The sequence below is a fragment of the Sceloporus occidentalis genome, unplaced genomic scaffold (genome assembly GCF_023333645.1).
Source record: "Sceloporus occidentalis isolate IW3139 unplaced genomic scaffold, rSceOcc1.0.p SCAF_5, whole genome shotgun sequence".
Taxonomy (NCBI): domain Eukaryota; kingdom Metazoa; phylum Chordata; class Lepidosauria; order Squamata; family Phrynosomatidae; genus Sceloporus; species Sceloporus occidentalis.
In genome coordinates, this window is record NW_028316985.1 from 36,977,883 (window position 1) to 36,996,455 (window position 18,573).

Consider the following 18,573-nt stretch of genomic DNA (forward strand, 5'->3'; position numbering starts at 1 on the left):
ATGTGTTCTAAATGTACAAGAAAACCTTGACAGAACCACATTCAAGAGATTGGGGTCCTAAATATTACTGAAACATGAAATATAAGTTCTTAATTGTATTTGTTGAGGGGGATATTATTAGTTATAAAAACCAAGCAACACAATATTAATAAACAAACAGTATGTCTCTTGGGGAAACAACTCCCTAGTCACAAATCTGATTTTAAAAAAAATGGTTTTCCTTTTCACATATTTGTAAAAGAGCTGTGAAGTAAATGCTGGTTATTCCCATGTTCAAATTCCTTCTTCATGCTCTGAGCCCAAATATTAAACTGATGATGCTCTCTTAAAATTGTTCAACACTGCATACCAACAAGAAAGAGGAGGACCTCTCTCAAGAAAATCCACAACATAAAGAAAGCACAATTAACTGAACTGGAATATGTTCTCATTTCTATTCCTAATCCTAACTGAGGCGGGATACAGACGGGCAGGGGAAGACGTCTTGGAGGTGTATTCTGCTGAATACGGAGCCTCCAGACCGCCCACCCCGGGGGCGTGGCTCAGGAGATGGGGCTTCCACATGGGGGGCAGTGAAGACGCCTCACCTGGGGCCGTTTCTGACCCGCAGTTTCCAAACCGCCGCCTCGGAGGACGCTGCAAAGAGAGAGGCAGCTTCCTCACGGGCGGCCAAAAACGGGGCTTTTTTTTTCCTTTGCCGGCTGGCGGATGCGCAGCTGCGCAGCTGCAGCGCTAAGCAGCGGCGGCAGAAAGCCTATGTGCACATTTAAAGTGCCCAAGCCCCTTTAAAACTTTTCCCCCCGCTCTGCCCAAGAACAATGGTGGTCTCCTGCCAGCTGGTGATCAGCTGGTGTTGGCATCCTTGTCCTCTTGCACTTTGCCAGTGTCACCAGCATCATGGATGCCTCCTCTCCTTTGGTCCCTGCGCTCCTGCTGAATCTGCAATGCACAGCCACAGCTGTCGCCGCTGCCACCGCTGTCCCCCTGCCATCCCCCATCACCTCCCTTGTACATATGTAAATATTTACAGTTTTAGTGGTTTTTATTGTTAGGTGAAAATGGCACAGGAATGTGTGTAGGGGCTCACTTTAAAGTCCAAACTTTCCAAGCAGCGCATGCGTACATGTTGCTCTAGGGTTAGGGTTAGGGTTAGGGTTACGAGTCTTAAAATGCGCTGCAGCTGTGCTGCAGCTTCCACACCTGCATGGCAGCTGACGCTGCAATTAAAGCCTGACTGAAAACTGCGCATGTTCCAGGACCCCGACTCATTATGCGACGCAGCTGACTCGGAGCTTTTAAATGGGCAACTTAAATTAGCGGCGTAGCAATTCTGGCGTACCGGTGCAGCAGCTTACAGACGGAGCTGCGCAGCTGCGCATCAAACGGAAAAGAAGCGGAGAAAAGCAGCACCTTTTTAATGCCGCTTCTTCCCGCTTGGGGCGTGCGGGGGGCGTGTTCATGGCGGCATTCAGGTAAGGCCCGTCTGAAGGCTCTACCTTCATGACGTCATGAATACACCCCTTTTTGCCCATCTGTATCCCGCCTGAGACATTAAACATTTGAAATACATCTTTAAATGCTATTATCATTTCTTGTATGAAGATAAGGCAAATTTGACCAGGAAGGAAAAGCTGAACAGCATCTTTTTAAGCTTAACAACCTAAAACAATCCCCACCTGAATAACCTTCAGTTTTACTTTAGCGAGGTTTCCATTACTTTTTGGTAGAAGAAAAATGGGAAAGCTTCTTACACAAAAAAGTTAATGAAGATGTAAACCAAAGTGAAAAGTAAACAAAAAGTCAAATTCTTTTAGTTTCTAAAATGCAAATTCTGTCAGAAACAAAGGAAAATGCACATAATTCTCCCAGTGGCAAGGAAGAAAGGAAAAGCCCTTCCCACAAACAAAAGAACCCCTAAAATACAGAACAGCAATCCCTATTGCCCCTTTTAGTTTGGAATTGAGCTGCTGATCACTTCCAAACTAAAGTTACAACAGGCAAAGGCCCGAATCCAACTGTTGATCCCAAGTAGAATAGACCCACTAAATCAACAGGAACTTGGTAAATCAACCCTTATTTAAGTTCCATTGATTCAAAGAATCTGCTTTAATAAGGACCAACAATTGGCTTCATCTGAGTAAATTTGGTTTAAGTCTTATTTCATAAACATGAATAGCAAACTATGAATCCTCTTCTTCCATAAAGTACTTATAAAAAACACTTCCATAAAAACAAATTACTACATACACGGGAGGGTATTAATAGATTCCCCTTTTCCAAGAACTAACATCATTTAGCCTTGGTCCCCACAAGGCAAAGAGAGGTGTGGCATCTACCTATATTGAGATCCCTCCAAATCAAATCATCAAAAGCAGAGACAGCATCTATACATAATTTAGGCCTGTGACTCCAACACTGTCACTTTTTTTCTTCCTCTTGTTTGATTTTTTAAACTTCTTTCATGTGATGAAGCTACGGGAGCTTCAAAAGCTTGCATTTGTGTTTTTTGCATTGTGCCTGACCAACAAATGCATCACTCTTGTAGATTTTGGATTTTGTTTTACTTTGCTGCATGGCTAGCATAGTTACTACTGAATATGTTTCCTACTTCAATTATTATAAGCTAATGCAGAGGTGGGCAATTTCCAGGATTTGTGTAGACTCTCATCACTGTACAGCTACTACCTTCACCCAAATCCCAGCTATACAGCTGAGAAACAATGTGCTGGCAGCAGGTGGGTTGACACAGAAATGTCCAGTAGGACAAAGAAATGGCCAGGGGTGTGGAGAATGAATGCAGTACACAATTCCCGTATAATTTCCAAAATCATACTCATTTTTCCAGTCAAAAACAAGTGGAGGAAAATCCAAAAAAATTCAATCGTTTTTTCTTCAATACTTAAGAAGCAAAAGAAAATTCCACAGAAGTCTTGTACAAACTATAGAAAACTTGACTATCAGAATCACGTAAGAATAATGCAATGTTATGCATGTCTATTCAGAATTCAAAACAGTTAAAGAGTTCCCATGCCTTGGATCAATCATTGATAAGAATGGAGATTCCAGTCAAGAAATAAGACTAGGAATGGGAAGGGCAGCCATGAAAAAAATAGACAAGATCCTAACCTAAAGTGTAAAGATATGTCATAGAGCACAAAAGTCAGAATAGTCCCAGCCATTATGGCCTGTTACAGACTGCCAAAATAAAGCTGCTTTGGGTCTCTTTGGAGGTATGCTATTTAAATTATGCATGGGTCCCAAGAGTCCGGAGGTCGTGCCAAAGCCACACTCCATTCCTAAGCACTGGAGTGCAGCTTTGGTGCAGCTTCCGGATTCTTAGGATGCATGCATCATTTAAATAGCATACCTCCAAAGAGACCCGAAGCAGCTTTATTTTGGCAGTCTGTAACAGGCCTATATTCCCCATTTTATGATTCAGATCTATGATTCAGATCACCATGAATAGATGTGAGGGCTGGACAGTAAAGAAAACCAAGAGAAAGAAAGTAAGTTAATTTGAGATGTTTTGCTAGAGAATAGTGCTGAGGATATAATGGATGACCAAAAAGACAAAACAAATAGCTTCTTGGTCAGATAAAGCCTGAACTTTCCCTGGAAGCCAAGATGACAAAACTGAGGCTGTCGTATTTTGTCCACACTGTGAGAAGGCATGAATCATTAGAAAAGACAATAATGCTAGGGAAGGTAGATGGCAGCAGAAAGAGAAGACGACCACATGCCAGATGGGCAGACACAGTTAGGGAAGTCACAGGCTTCAATTTATGGGACCCAAGCAGATCAATGGAGGATCGGGGTCTTAGAGATGCCTCATCCACAGGTTCGCCATGAGTCATGGTTGACGTGAGGGCAGTTAACAACAAACATTCAGAATTCCTACTGATTTTAAATGGACTTATTGCTAAGTAAGTGTGCACAGGACTGCAATCCCAAATAGCAGCATTTAAAATATGGAGATATCATTTTAACTTAATATACATTGCAGAACTGAGAAAAAAAGGTTGAATTCATCATTCATACCTATATCCAAAAACTGATTTCCAAAAAGTGGAACAGGCAAGTAAAAAGTTGATGAAATTGGGAATAAAAGTCTAGGGTGAAAAAACAGAAAGCAGAGTACATGTACAATTCACAGGCTATTTGGCACATTTGCCTACTTACCCCTATTTCCAAATCCATGTGCATACAGGATACTGCATACTATATTCTCTAGAATTGCATTTTGTATTTTTTTTGTGTGTTTTTGCATGAACACAAAATATACTATATTGGAGACTAGTTGACATAGGGAAAATAAATGTATTCCACTGAGAGATATGTTATTTCATGTTGTTTTTTCCTAAACACTATGAGCCATTTGGCTTCAGATATGTCACTGAAATTCAAGCCATCTGATTTTAAGAGTACGATCCAAAGACAATTTCCAATAGTCATGAAATACCAGGAATAAGGAATAATTAAAATTATCAGTCATAACTATACAGCATTCTTCACATCTTCAAAAGGAAAAAAATCCTCTGATGAGGACCACAGCATTTTTACAAACTTATATACGATATGGAAAGACATATAAATTATCTCCCCAAACACTTCCGCTCCTGGTCAACTAAAGAAATTGTCTGACAAAAGATTGAAGACAAGTGCTTCAGCAACATGTAAGAACACTTACAGATTTGTGAAGTCAAAGGCTTTCATGACCGGCATCCACAGTGTTTTGTGGGATTTTTGAGCTATGTGGTCATGTTCTATAAGAGTTTATTCCTGATGTTTCACCTGCATCTGTGGCTGGCATCTTCCAAGAATGCTGGCAGATTAACATGGAAATTACTCCTTCCTACCCAGGGTCACACAGTATATATACAGTCCGCCCTTGCCTTATGCGGGGGATCCGTTCCGGACCCCGCCGCATAAGGCGAAGTCTGCCTATGCTTGAGCCCTATTGCGAAAAAATGTGGATTGTGCGCGGCAGCGCATGGGGCGCCATGGGCGCACACGTCCAGTCATTTGAATGCAACGTGCCGCCCCGCGCACACCCCGCAGCTTGAGTGCGTACGCTCAAGACCGCGTAAAACACACCCACGTATAACGTGGGCGCACTTTCTTCCAAGCCAACATTCTCTGAAGATGCCAGCCTCAGATGCAGGCGAAACATCAGGAATAAACTCTTCTTGAACATGGCCACATAGCCCAAAAAACTCACAAATAACTATTTAGATTTATTTGCCACATGTTGCTGAGAGGACGACAAGCAGACATGGCTTTTTCTTAAGGAATTTATCAAATTAAATAAGGATAGTTCTAACAGATGCAAATGCTTAACAAACAACAAATAATGTTATTTTTTATGCCTTACTTGAGAGCTTTCTGTGGGTATCTAACTAGTGACTACAGAGTACTAGGCTCCACTAGATCTTATAAAACTCCTAGCAACCATAAAATAAATAATATTCAACATATTGTCAGCATGTGTGTGCTTGCCACCTCCCACCACTACCTTGTGTTCCCTTTTTCCCTTGTAAGAGTTCATCAAAAGCTGCACTGTGAACTATTTTACCTTCGTGCAAGATTTCTGTAGGTGTCCCAAAGGCTCTCAGTGTACCAGCAGCTGATGAATCATAGGGATAGGGTCATGAATATATGTTCCACATCTATGTAACGTGAATGTTGGTATTCTGATAGCATTATGCATCAATAAGGAAAAGTGGGCTCTCACTGCAGTTGGAAAAATACATTGTCTTTCTCTATCTGCCAAAGAAGTTATTAAGTACCTCAGCTGAATACTATACGAATACAGATATGTAATGTATATTTCAAATAGTCATTTGTCTCTGAACGTAAGATAAGCTTCTTAAAGAAGCTCAGGGAGGTAAAGTTTCCATTCATACTCCCCCTATGAAAAACTCTCCACAAAAATTCAGAGGGGCATTGCAAACAATATGAGATGGAACATAAGCAGATGTTAGGAGAAGGGAAATCATCCCAGCTCAAGGCAGTTCTCCTGATTTGGGACAATTCTTCCCTTCTGCAGCAATCTCATTCTAACATTATTCAGGAGAACCACTTTAATCCTGAGCGGGCAAGAGGAGACAGCAAACTTGCCTCCCCTGAACTTCCTTATATTAACTTACCTTAAGAACCAAACCCAACACAATATATGGTAGACAACATATGCATGCTGTAGAGATGAATGTATCTAATAGTAATTGCCATTATCTCACAGATTATTTTTCAAAATACTAAATAGTACAGAACAGAAATATTTCAGGGATGTTTACCAGAATTTCAAAAGGCTACTCCTTGCAGATAACTTACCAATAGAGTTTGTCCAAGCTACAGAGACAGAATCTATTCTAGTTCTAACTAAAATCTACCAGTTAATATGGAAAACAAAACAAAGGCCCATAGACTAAAAACCATCAATATACATTCCAAACCCCAAGAAAGGGGATGCCAGGGATTGAAGTACTGTATATGCTCATGTCTAAGTCTGGAAATTTTAGTAAAAAAAAATGACCCCCAAAACCTGAGTCATCTTATCCACAGGTCAATGTAAGTATTGTACTTTAACTCGTTTTATATATATAGGAACCATCCCCTGGTGAAAAGCAAGAGAGTAATCTGTCCTGGAAGCACCAATTTCCCTCTATTCTCTCATCAATCCAGCTTTTAATATAAGCACATTTATGCCTCCTGAAATTCTGTAAGTTCTTTGGCATTGTTTTCCTTTGCTTCATCCTTTACATCCTTTGTTACATGGCCCTAAATTTTACCCTCAGCTTATCCACAGGGCCTATCAAACCCCATAATTTTGGCTCCAAAACCTGCCCTCAACTTATACATGAGGTCAACTTATAGTTGAATATATATGGTAACCACAGAATCATTGCATTAATTTCCTATGCAAGTAGAGTGATGCTCAAAATTCTACAACAAAGGTTTTTACTATATGAGAACCTTTAGGGCTGAAGGGTGGGGTATAAATACCATAAATAAATAAATAAGAAATGCCACATGTCCAAGCTGGGTTCAGGAAAATAATTCTATCAATACCATGGACTGCTAAAGAGAAAAATAAATGGGTCATATAACAAACAAAGCCTGAACTCTCCCAAGAAGCCAAGATAACCAAACTGAGACTGTCATACTTTGAACATGTGAGAAGACTAAGGCCCAATCTAGACGGGCCTTTGTGGCGCCCTGTCACGTGCTAGGGGTTGGCCGAGGGCGTGCCACCCATATGTGCCTCACCCCTAGCATGTGACAAGGGCGTCAAAATGGCGGCGCCGTATACACATGGGCGCCACCATTTTGACACGACGGAAGCTTAGCATCCGCACATCACGTCCCCATAAGGACGTCACGAGTGTGCCATTGGCACACTGCGATGTCCTTATGGCACCGCAGAAAGAACCTGCTTTTTGCGGGTTCTTTTTGCTGCGCGAGGGAGCCGCATGGTTTGTCCACTGCAGCTCCCTCATGCAGCAAAACAAGGTGCGGGCAGACCGCTCTTTTTGGGCAGTCTGTATCCTGCCATGGCTCACTAGAAAAGACAACAGTAATGCTTGATAAAAAAGATGGTAGTAGGAAAAGAGGAAGACCCCTTTGCAAATGAATAGACTCAATCCAGGAAACCATGTCCCTGGGTCTTCAAGTTCTGATTAGGACAATTGATGACAGGATGACCTGAAGGTCTCTCATTCAAGGGGTCACCATAAGTTGAAGTTGACTTGATGTCAGTGAACAACAACTCAAGTCCTTGGAACTACAAATAACAGCAGATAACATTTTAATCATAACTTTTGAGTATGTTACCGCATATGCCATCCCCCAAAGAAATCTCTGACCTAAATCCTATGTTAGTAGAGTATTATCATTGAATCAATTGCATTTACCTACATGTTGATTAATCATATAAGAACCGCTTCAATTAGTCTACTCTAGTTGAGACGAAACAACAGGATTCTACGCAGCCTATTCTCAGACACCCACTTTTGTCAAATACTTTTTGCTGCATATAATTCAAGGCTGTAATATGTCTGGACTTCATCCTCAACAGCAACAAAAGGGCCTTATGCTTCTTAATCAGAAGCAGATGAATCTTCTGATCAGCTACCTATCAATTGTTTCAGTGCACCATTTGTCTTTTTTGTTTTTATATGCCTACAAAATCAACTCCTATTCTATTTAACATACACAAGAATGCTTGTGAGAAGTCATACTGTCTACATGTAGAAAATAAAACTGCTAGAAAAAGGAAAACTTGATTGAATCCCTCCAGATTACGTAGTCTCAGACCTTGCATTCATGTATTTTCTGCACATCATTCTTTAATATCTTAATTGGTTATTCAATCTAAACCCAGAATTCCTTACATACCATTTCCCCACAAGTATACTCTTTACGACTGGTAATCTAGGACTTAGTAATTGAAATTAACAGAAGACTCCTCCTTAGTACATTGATACTTACAGGTACCCAGATTCCCTGCTACAGCACTAGATAGGACCATAGACTACCATTTATATTCAAGCATAAGTCGACCTCATGTATAAATTGAGGGCAGGTTTTTGGGCCAAAATTATGGAGTTTGGTATGACCCCGTGGATAAGTAGAGGTAAACCCTAGGTATTTGTAATAAAGGATATAATGGGTGAAGCAAAGGAAAATCATGCTAAAGAACTTACAAAATACCATCAGGCATAACTTTGTTCTCATCCAAATGATTGGATGGATGAGGGGGGAACTGCAGTAAATTGTGGTTGTGCGATGTGTGGAGGAGGTGACCAAGTTGAAGGAGTTTATCAAATGGAAGGAATTTCTCTTAAATTCGAATGAAAAGAAAGTGGGGTCAGAACGCATTCACTTAACGTTGCTAGTTTAGTGCAATTACGTGAATATGCATTGTGTTTGAACTGGCTTCCCACTGCCCCAAAATAGCATGCCATTGCCTGAATTTGCATGTGGCAGCCTATCACACAATAACGTGAAATCCCATGATTGTGTTCGGACTGACTTCCCATTGCCCGACTTTGCGTGTAGTGAGTTATCACGCAATAATGTTACACTCCATGATTGCGTTCAGATTGCCATCGGATTATACTTCCAATTCCCCTTGTCTGATAAACTCCTAAGAAAATATGTCAAAAAGGAGGAAAATGTGAAGCAAAGAAATGGTGAGTACTTTACAGTGTTTATGGCCTTCAACTTTACCCGATTCCCAGAAAAGCTGATAAACATACACACACGTCTTATTCAAGACCTTCAAAGCCTGATTCCATTTGCCAGTCTTTAATGGGAAAAGCCAAAAATCTGGCACTGCTACCTTTTCAAAACGTTCTGAAGCAGTGCTGCAGCAAAAAAGGTCGAGGGCGTTGTTGCTTCTTTTAGGTGCTCCTGGGATGGACCGAACTCTTGCCTTTTACCACTCTACTCAAGATATCAACTCTTTTGATAAGAGTTAAGGTACAGTACTTACACATACCTGCGGATAAGTTGATCCAGGTTTGGGGGGCTATTTTTTTGACTAAAATTTCAAGACTTACATATGAGTATATACAGTATCTAACACAGATGTGATGTGACAAATGACTCAAATGTATTTTCCCCAGAAAAAAAAATGTGTTGTTAAAACAAAAGAAAGAATCACACATGAAATTAAAAACTACCAAACAACCTTTTGTGGAGGACAGTCCATTTCATCAGATATATTTATTGAAGAGAACACAGGTAGGTAGAAGTTGTTACCATGCGGTGTGATGCTGAGACGGTTTCAAAATGGGAAATTTAAGAAAGCTCTCCAGCCTTCAAACTGTGATACAGGGCAGAATTCTAACTACATATTACCAAGTATATCAAGAAGTAAAAATGGGATCCAATTTACCCAGTCATTAGGACTACAGTGGCTACAGGACAAGCACTAGGGAAGCCTACCTCTGCTAGCCTCCAAGTCTAGTAGATACTGAAAGCTGAATCCTTTAAAATGAGAGCAGCAGGTATTCATAAGCACCGCAACCCAGACAGAGGATGACCACAGGCCCAAGAATCAGTTTGTAATTCTGGAACAGAGGAGTTTATCACACGGGAGGAATTTCTCTTAATATCGAAGAAAAGAAAGTGGGGCCAGAACGCTAGTTCAGCAAATTTACGTGAATTTGAATTGCGTTCGAACTGACTTCCCATTGCCCAAAAATAGCTTGCCATTGCCCGAAATTGCGTGTGGTAGTCTATCACACAATAACGTTAAACCCCATGGTTGCGTTTGGACTGACTTCCCATTGCCAGAAACTGTGTCTATCACGCAATAACATGAAACGCCATGATTGCGTTCGGATTGCCATTGGATTATACTTCCAATTTCCCTTGTCTGATAAACTCCAGAGTCAAGGACTTCTTCCTTTCTTTTAAGTTTGTTGTGTTAAAGCTCATGGACCTGTGTTGTTTGTTGGTGGAACTGCCAAGTTTGTTCTTATTTGATTCATGTATATTGTCTTGATTGATATTCCACAACAAAATCACTCAAAAAACAAACAAACTCATGGACCTGAAGGGCTCTCTAGGAGGAAGGCTGACCAGATGCCATATCCACCAAGGAGAGCAAGGGGCTGCAAACTGTGGGAGATTCAAAAACAGTAGGACATTTCCAAAGGCAAAACACTCTAATACAAATCTAAAGATGTCTGCTCACCCGAAAGGGAAATCACTTTAAACTATTATTATTATTATTATTAATGCCTTTCCTGCTTTTCCTCAAGGCTGGAGGCGGGTTCAACATGATAAAATACAAAACACAATTTTAAAAAAGAAAGGAATAATAATAATAATAATAATAATAATAATAATAATTTTATTCTCCCCTGCTTTTCCTCAGGAAGAAAACACATTAAACCAACAATAAATACTATAAAGCCATTAAAAGACACTCATAGGCATATATAAGTATATATATACTTATCTTTATATATGTATACACTCATATATATATATACATACACATATATATGTATACACATATACATATATGTATGTATGTTTTATATATATACATACATACATATATATATATATATAGTGTGTGTGTCTATATATATATGTGTGTATACTTATATATATAGTTATAGAGTGTGTGTGTGTGTGTATACATATATTCAAAAGTCGTGATTTGAAATCCTGGCTGGGGGAGGAGGAGAAGCCGGAGCCGTTCCTAGTCTGGGAGGCTGAGGGGGGAGGAGGAGGAGGAGGAGGAGGAGGACGGGGGCGGCCCCGAAGTCTCGCCTGCGGCTGAAGAGGAGGAGGAGGAGGAGGCCCCTCCGTGGCGGCGCCTGAGGTGAAGGGGAAAGGGCTGCTCTGGGGACCGAGGGAAGGGCAGAGACCCGGTGCGTGCCTTCCAGAGGGGCGGTTCCCTGCTGCTGCTGGTGCCCCATCCACGGAGGCGCCGGGGCGCTGGCCCTCTCCTCCTCCTGCTCCTCTCCTCCCCCGCGAGGCCCAAGCCCCGCGCCTCACCTGCTCACGCCGCCTCCTTCGCCATCCTCTTCCCCTTCGAGCCACGAAACTTCCCTCTGCTCCTTCTTCCTCCGCCGCCGGCTCTGCTGCCGCTGCTGCTCCTCCTCCTTACAGCCACGGAAGCTCCCGCCCACCCTGCGCCTCCGGACTGGCAGATCAGGCAGCCAATCAAAGGCGGGCGAGCGGCGCGAGCATCCGTCAACGGCCGTCGAGTGACTCACCGAGCGAGGAAGTGGGCGGGGCTAGGAGAGGGAGAGTGAGGTAGGAAGCAGCCAATCAGAAGGGAGGATTATGTCATCGGCGGTAGGTGAGCTTTGCTGGTCCAGCTTCGAAGGGCGGAGAGGGAGGGGCCTTAAAGGGACAGTGCGCCCAGCGCCGGAAGGGGAGGGCGGTGCCACTTTGGCTGCCACGGCTCAGTGCTATGGAATTCTGGGAACTGTAGTTTGTTGCGGCACTAGAGCCATGGAATTCTGGGAAATGTACAAACTACAGTTCCCAGAATTCCTTCCATGGCTCTTGTGCCGCAACAAGCTATATTTCCAAGAATTACATGGCTCTGGACCCACAACAAATTACATTTCCCAGATTTCCCTGGCTCTGGTGTCACAACAAGCTACATTTCCCATAATTCCATGGCGCTGCTGCCACAACGAATTATATTTCGCCAAATTCCATGGCTCTGGTTCCACAAGAAACTACAATTCTGTCAGAGAAGGCCCAATGTCTCACAAAACTACAGTTCCCAGAATTCCATAGCATTGAGCCATGGCAGTTGAAGTGGTATCAAATTGGATTATTTCTGCAGTTCAGATGCAGCCTTAATCCAACCCTCAAACCACTGGCACCATGCTGGTTCTGAATTACAAATTATGCTGGCTGAATGCAAAAAAAAAAAGGATTCATTCTAGCTTCTATTTGGGTATTTTAATATTGTAAATGGAGGGTGCAATCTTGAGCCTGGAAGGAAGGAAGACAGACTGAAATCATGCCCAGCTATATTTCCAAAGATGAAAACTAGGGAGGGGTTTTCAGAGTGTGTTCAAAGGGTGTGCCCATGCCAAAAGAGGGCAAAGGTTCCTTAGTGAGGAAGGTGCGCACACACAAAACCCTAGAATTTACACACTGAGTTTAGGAAAGCCTGAGCCTACTGGGAAGGGCAAGACTCCACCCTCCCCTCTCCCTCTTGCCCAGTTAACTACCTTGTACTTTGAACTAAGGGTGCGTCTACACTGCAGAAATAATGCAGTTAGACACTTCTTTAAGTGTCGTAGCTCCAGCCTATGCAATCCTGGGATGTGTAGTTTTGTGAGGCAACAGCACTCTTTGGCAGAGAATGATAAAGACCTTGTCAAACTCCATATCCCAGGATTGCATAGGGCAGAGCTGCAGAACTTAAAGTGGTGTCAAACTGCATTATTTCTACAGTGTTGTAGATGCACCCTCAGTTTGCAGCAGCTGAAGACAGCCAGGACAAAAGGTGAAAGGTGGAGAAGAGGTGGGAAACTGGGGCATTATAAAAGCAGCTGAGAAAGTGAGAAAGCAAACCAGTAATTGGGGGCTTTCTTGCCAAACCCATATGGTTGGTGGGTCTGCTGAAATCAATAGGGCTTACTGGTGCAGGATGTTACTTAACTTAAGATAACTTTGCATGTGTTTTTGCATGGAAAATGTAGTTTAGAGAAAGCTGTGTTAAAGGAATCAGGATTTAAGTCTTTATTTCACTGTGCAGTTGCTTTAAGCACAACTCAGTAACAGTCATCCCAAAATGAAATGACAAGTAGAAATTATGAAAGGTAGGTTTGGTAAGGCAATTGGCAAAATGAGAGATTCCTTATACTTTAGAGTTTAGATGGACTTCAAGGCTCCAGTTCTTTGTTTTTAAAATCTAAATAAGTATATTCAGTTTATAGTAATATTTTGAATAAACTGTACTTGGGCTAATGTGAAGTCAAAGGCTTTCATGGCCAACCGGCATCCATAGTTTTTTGTGGGTTTTTCAGGCTATGTGGCCATGTTCTAGAAGAGTTTAATCTTGACATTTATTCCTGTACTTGGGCTATTTTCAATAATAAAATCATTCTTTTCCACAAGCTTTGACTCTTTTCCTCACCACATGTACTGAATGTTTCCAAACTTCTTTGTTTTTTTTATTATACCAAGCATTACAATGTTATCTAAACTAAATTATACATAATACATTTTATGTTCCTAAAGTAGCAAAGTGACTTTTCATGTGTAAAGGATGCCATTAGTGTGGTTTTCCCCCTCAGTTTTTCAGATCATCTCTCTTTTTCTGGTAAACAAAAAGCCTAAGCCAAAAAGTTTTTCTTGTGAATTAAAAATTTCCTGAAATGTTATCCCTCTCAGCCTGACTCAAGCAAAATAGTCTAATGCCTTTTCTTCTTGTTATCTATATATTACATATCCATTGATGCCACCTAGAAATAGGCTTTTGAACTGTCATATCACAGGTAAAGCCAGAAATATTGCCAGAAGCCAAGATGGTCAAATTGAGGTTCTTGTACTTTGGCTACATCATGAGAAGGCACAACTCATTAGAAAAGAGAATAATGCTAGGAAAGGTAGAGGCCAGTAGAGAGAGAGGAAGACCACATGCCAGATGAACAGACTCAATCAGGGAGGTCACAGGCCTGAAAGTACAAGACCTAAGTAGAGGACAGGGGGTCTTGGAGATGTCTCATGCACAAGGTTTCCATGAGTTGGGGATGACTTGAGGGCAGTTAACAACAACATCACATAGTGATGTATACTTAGCTTCTGACTAACTCAAATGCCTAGATCAGGAGTGGGCAAACTTGAGGATCCTATATGAACCCTCAGGAGCATGTTTGCAATTCTCCCAGCTCTTCAAAGCCCCTCTAAGCTCATGCACACGCAAAAGCCTGGGGAAAAAATCAAATTTACACAGATTCAACCTGGACAATGAGGAAATAGAAATAGTAAAAGAATGAGGAAATAAAAATAGTAAAAGAAATAATGGGATCAAATATTGATCAGATTGGGGACTGCAGTCAAGAAATCATAAGAAGACTAAGAATGGGGACAGCAGCTATGAGAGAAATAGAAAATACCCTAAAATGTAAAGACATACAACTGAGCATGAAAGTTAGAATCATACAAACCATTGTATTCCCTATTGCCATGTATGGATGTGAGAGCTGGACAGTTAAGAAAGCAGATAGGAAGGGAATTAATTCATTTGAGATGTGGAGCTGGAGAAGAGTGTTGAATTTACCATGGACAGCCAAGAAGTCAAACAAATGGGTCCTAGAGCAGATCAAACCAGAAATCCCTCTGGAAGCCAAGATGACGAAACTGAGGCTGTCGTACTTTGGCCACATCATGAGGAGGCACGACTCAATGGAAAAGAACAAAATGCTAGAAAAGATAGAGGGAAGCAGAAAGAGAGGAAGGCCATATGCTAGATGGATGGACTCTATTAAGGAGGTCATGGTATGAATTTGCAGGACCTGAGAAGAGCAGTGGAGCATAGGGAGTCTTGGAGATGTCTCATCTACAGGGTCGCCGTGGGTCGAGATAGACTCGAGGGTGGATAACAACAACAAACTCTTGGATGCCTCCAGGAATGATAGATACCCCTGAAGCATTCTTCAAAAAAATGGCCAAAAATGGAAAGTAGACATTACTTCTGATTTAATTCTTGTATTGGTGCTTTGTAATGCACCATGGTGTAGTGCAGGGATACAGTGGCTTAGTGGTTAGGCCGCCAATTCTGACAATTGGAAGATGATAAGGTTGGCAGTGTGAGGCCTGAGTGCTGCATGATGGGGTGAGCTCCTGTCACTAGTCCCAGCTTCTGCCAACTGCTGTTCGAAAGCATGCAAATGCAAGTAGATAGGTACCACTTTGGTGGGAAGGTAACAGTGTTTGATACAATCTTGCTGGTCACATAACCACTGGAGTTGTCTTCAGACAACACTGGCTCTTTGGCTTAGTAACAGAGATGAGCACCACCCCGGACAGTCAGTTACGACAAGACAGTAATGCCAAGGGACTACTTTATCTTTACCTTTAATGATGGTTTAAAAGAAAACAAGACAAAACAGTGTCCTCCCCTCAGGCTCACAATCTAAAGGCAAGAGGACACACAAGGAAAGAGTATGGCAGGGGGCAGGGGATTAAGTCCAGTAAATACTGACTCTCCCTCTGAGGCCAGGACAGTTGGGATGGAGGGAGAGCCTTTCATCTGCTTGTTGTTATTGTTGTGTGCCTTCAAGTCATCTTCCAACTTATGGTGACCCTAAAGCAGTGAACCTGTCATGGGGTTTTCTTGGCAAGTTTCTTCAGAGGGAGTTTGTCATTGCCATGACAATGTGTTTCCATGGCTGAGCCAGCATTCAAAACCTGGTCTCCAGAGTCCTAGTCCATGGGAAGTTAGGTTGTCCTCCTCCTGCTCTCTTTTTTTCTCTGAAGACATTTTTATTTAGGCAGGCATTTGGTTGGTGAATTTTACCTGTGTAGTGTGGTGTGCTGTCTTAATTGTTTTAATGGTTTTTACTGGTTTTAACTATGCAGTTTTTAACTTATGTTTTAATGGTGTTAATATTTAATTGTTTCTTTAACCTTTGTAACCAGTGCTTTAATTCTGTCTTTTTAAATTATTGTAGCCCGCCTTGACTCCCACTGTGGAAGAAAGGTGGGATAGAAATCCTTGTAATAAATAAAATACATAAAAATAGTGCAATGCCCAAACCACTATGCCACACTGGCTCCCCATCTCCATCTGTTTAGTACCACATAAATACAGAGACTTATACGCATATATACAGTTCTAAATAATCCAATATATCTATTATCTTTTAGTTCTGTATTCTCAGTTATTAATACACCACTATAGCTGGGACTTCCTGTCGACTGCCAGACATCAATTAGAAGAATAAGTTTTCCCTTTCACCATACTTAAAATTACTTACAGAGTAACTACCCAGCAGTAATTTATTCAACTATGCAGCCAAGACACTGTCTGAATACTCCCACTAAGTGAATTCTGCACACTATGCTATAATTTGTCTCTTTTCTTGTCAACCTGTGACCCCTAGTGGTTGTATCAGACATGTTTTTGCTTTATTTATTATATATCTGCAGCCACAGCTGTGTTATTGGAAGACCATTATTAGACATCACTATAATTGAGTTACTTTTAACATAAAATTCATGCAATTTTGTTATGAGTGTTAGATTTTTGTTTTTCTTAGAACAAACAGCTAACATTGTGAAAATCGGCTGCACTGAAAACACAACAAATATTTCAAAACCAATAATAATTGTGCTGTTATGTGGATATAGTCTCAAAATTTACAGTTCATCTATACGTTTAGGGCTTGAGTGTGTGTGTGACTTTTTAAGGTTTCCTGAGGGGTTACAGTGGCCCTCAACCTCTGAGTTAAATTCTTAAATTAATTCATAGAAGACACCAGGCTAGACCACAATAAACGGTAATTTGACAAATACACAGAGAATAAGGCTATCAGTGGTTACAAGTCATGATGGCTGTATTTTGTGCTTGGTAACAGAGGTAAATAGTATGCCTCTCAATACCTGTTGACACAGAATGCGAGCAGGAGGCTGTGAGTTCACTTGTGTCCTTCCCCTAAACCCAGCATGGTGTAGTGGTTTGAGCATTGGACTGTGACTCTGGAGACCAGGGTTCAATTCCTCACTTGGCCATGAAACCCACTGGTCACCTTGGGCAAATCAAATCACATCCACTCAGGGAAAGGCAATGGCAACCCCCTCTGAAGAAACTGTCAAGAAAACTCCACGATAGGTTTGCCTTAGGGTCACCATTCAGAAATGACTTGAAGGCGCACACAAAAACAACCTTCCCAAAGGTAGAGGTGGAGGAACTATGAAAACGATTCTGGACTAAGACTTATGTTCTCATGACCAGGAAGAGAAGCTCCTATCCCTGCCTCCCTTTTCCCTGCCTGCTGGGCTAACAGCATAAGATCGCTTTTGTATTGGGCATTGACCCAGAATAGCCACTGGATTTATACTCAGTCTTCAATCTACCCATAGGTGTGTATTATAAATTTTAGGGAATCTTTAGTAGGGGTTCATATATTGCTGTTGAGATTTCATGATTGTTTGCAGAAAGTAGGAAACCTATGTTCCATTATGACTGGAGGGGTGGAGTGGAAGGAGGTGACATCTTGATCCTAACATTAACCTCAGTAGGTATTTACTTACCCCAGGTTTTTGTTGCAGTTACTTTAACTTTACACCAGTGGCAGTAATCTACCCAGCCTCCAGGCGACAGGGCTGAAGCTAAGCAGGGTGCTCTCCCAGTCTTTCCTCACAGCATACGTAGAACTGCCTCTTTGTACCCTTCACAGAGCCTTGGCTACAGATAGAACATATGACTTGTTCTGTTGCAACAATACTATTGCAGTTAGGAAGTCAACAGCCATCTTATCTTCTTTCAGCTGGTGTTATTTGTAGATGAGATTGCACCATTAGGGAATTCCTACACAATTGTTTGTGCCATAAAGGATTGTTAGTCTTCCATTTCCTGTATACAAACCACATCTTCCACTAAGGACTTTTTAAAGTCTCAACAGCACTCTAAGGACAATCTTTGTTCTTACATGATTTTTACAATTAGTGCATTTATATCAAGGACAAATCTTTCCCAGTTTTCTGAAGCTGTTTTAAAATTGTATAACTGTGAAACACATACTCAAAAGCTAAAAATCATCTATTGCATTATAAATTTCAATAACTACAGTAGAAAGCAGTTTATCCCTCTCTAAAGCAATAAACAGCCCCAACTGTACTTAACTTCTAATACTGCATACTGAGATTCTTCAATGGCTTGATGTACAGGGTAATTAAAAAGAATGGTGCAAATGTATATATAAAAAAGAATGTCTTCCCTTTTATTCCAGAGAGATAGCTAAGTTGTACCACAAAAAAGAATAAAAATAAAAACCAAGTCTTGTGGCAATTTAAAAACTGACAAATTTATTATGGCATTAACTTTTGTGGACTGTAGACCACTTATATTATATCTGA

General features: G+C 41.3%; 1 protein-coding gene across 3 annotated transcripts in view; it reads right to left on the bottom strand.

The window, feature by feature from the left end:
- Positions 1-11,584, bottom strand: part of MRTFA (myocardin related transcription factor A) — a 103,231-nt gene extending 91,647 nt beyond the window's left edge. For all 3 annotated transcript variants that reach the window (XM_089523677.1, XM_089523679.1, XM_089523676.1), the window contains exon 1: positions 11,518-11,584. The gene's annotated coding sequence lies outside the window, so the exon portion shown is untranslated. The remainder of the gene's footprint in view (positions 1-11,517) is intronic.
- Between the last annotated feature and the right edge of the window lie 6,989 nt (positions 11,585-18,573).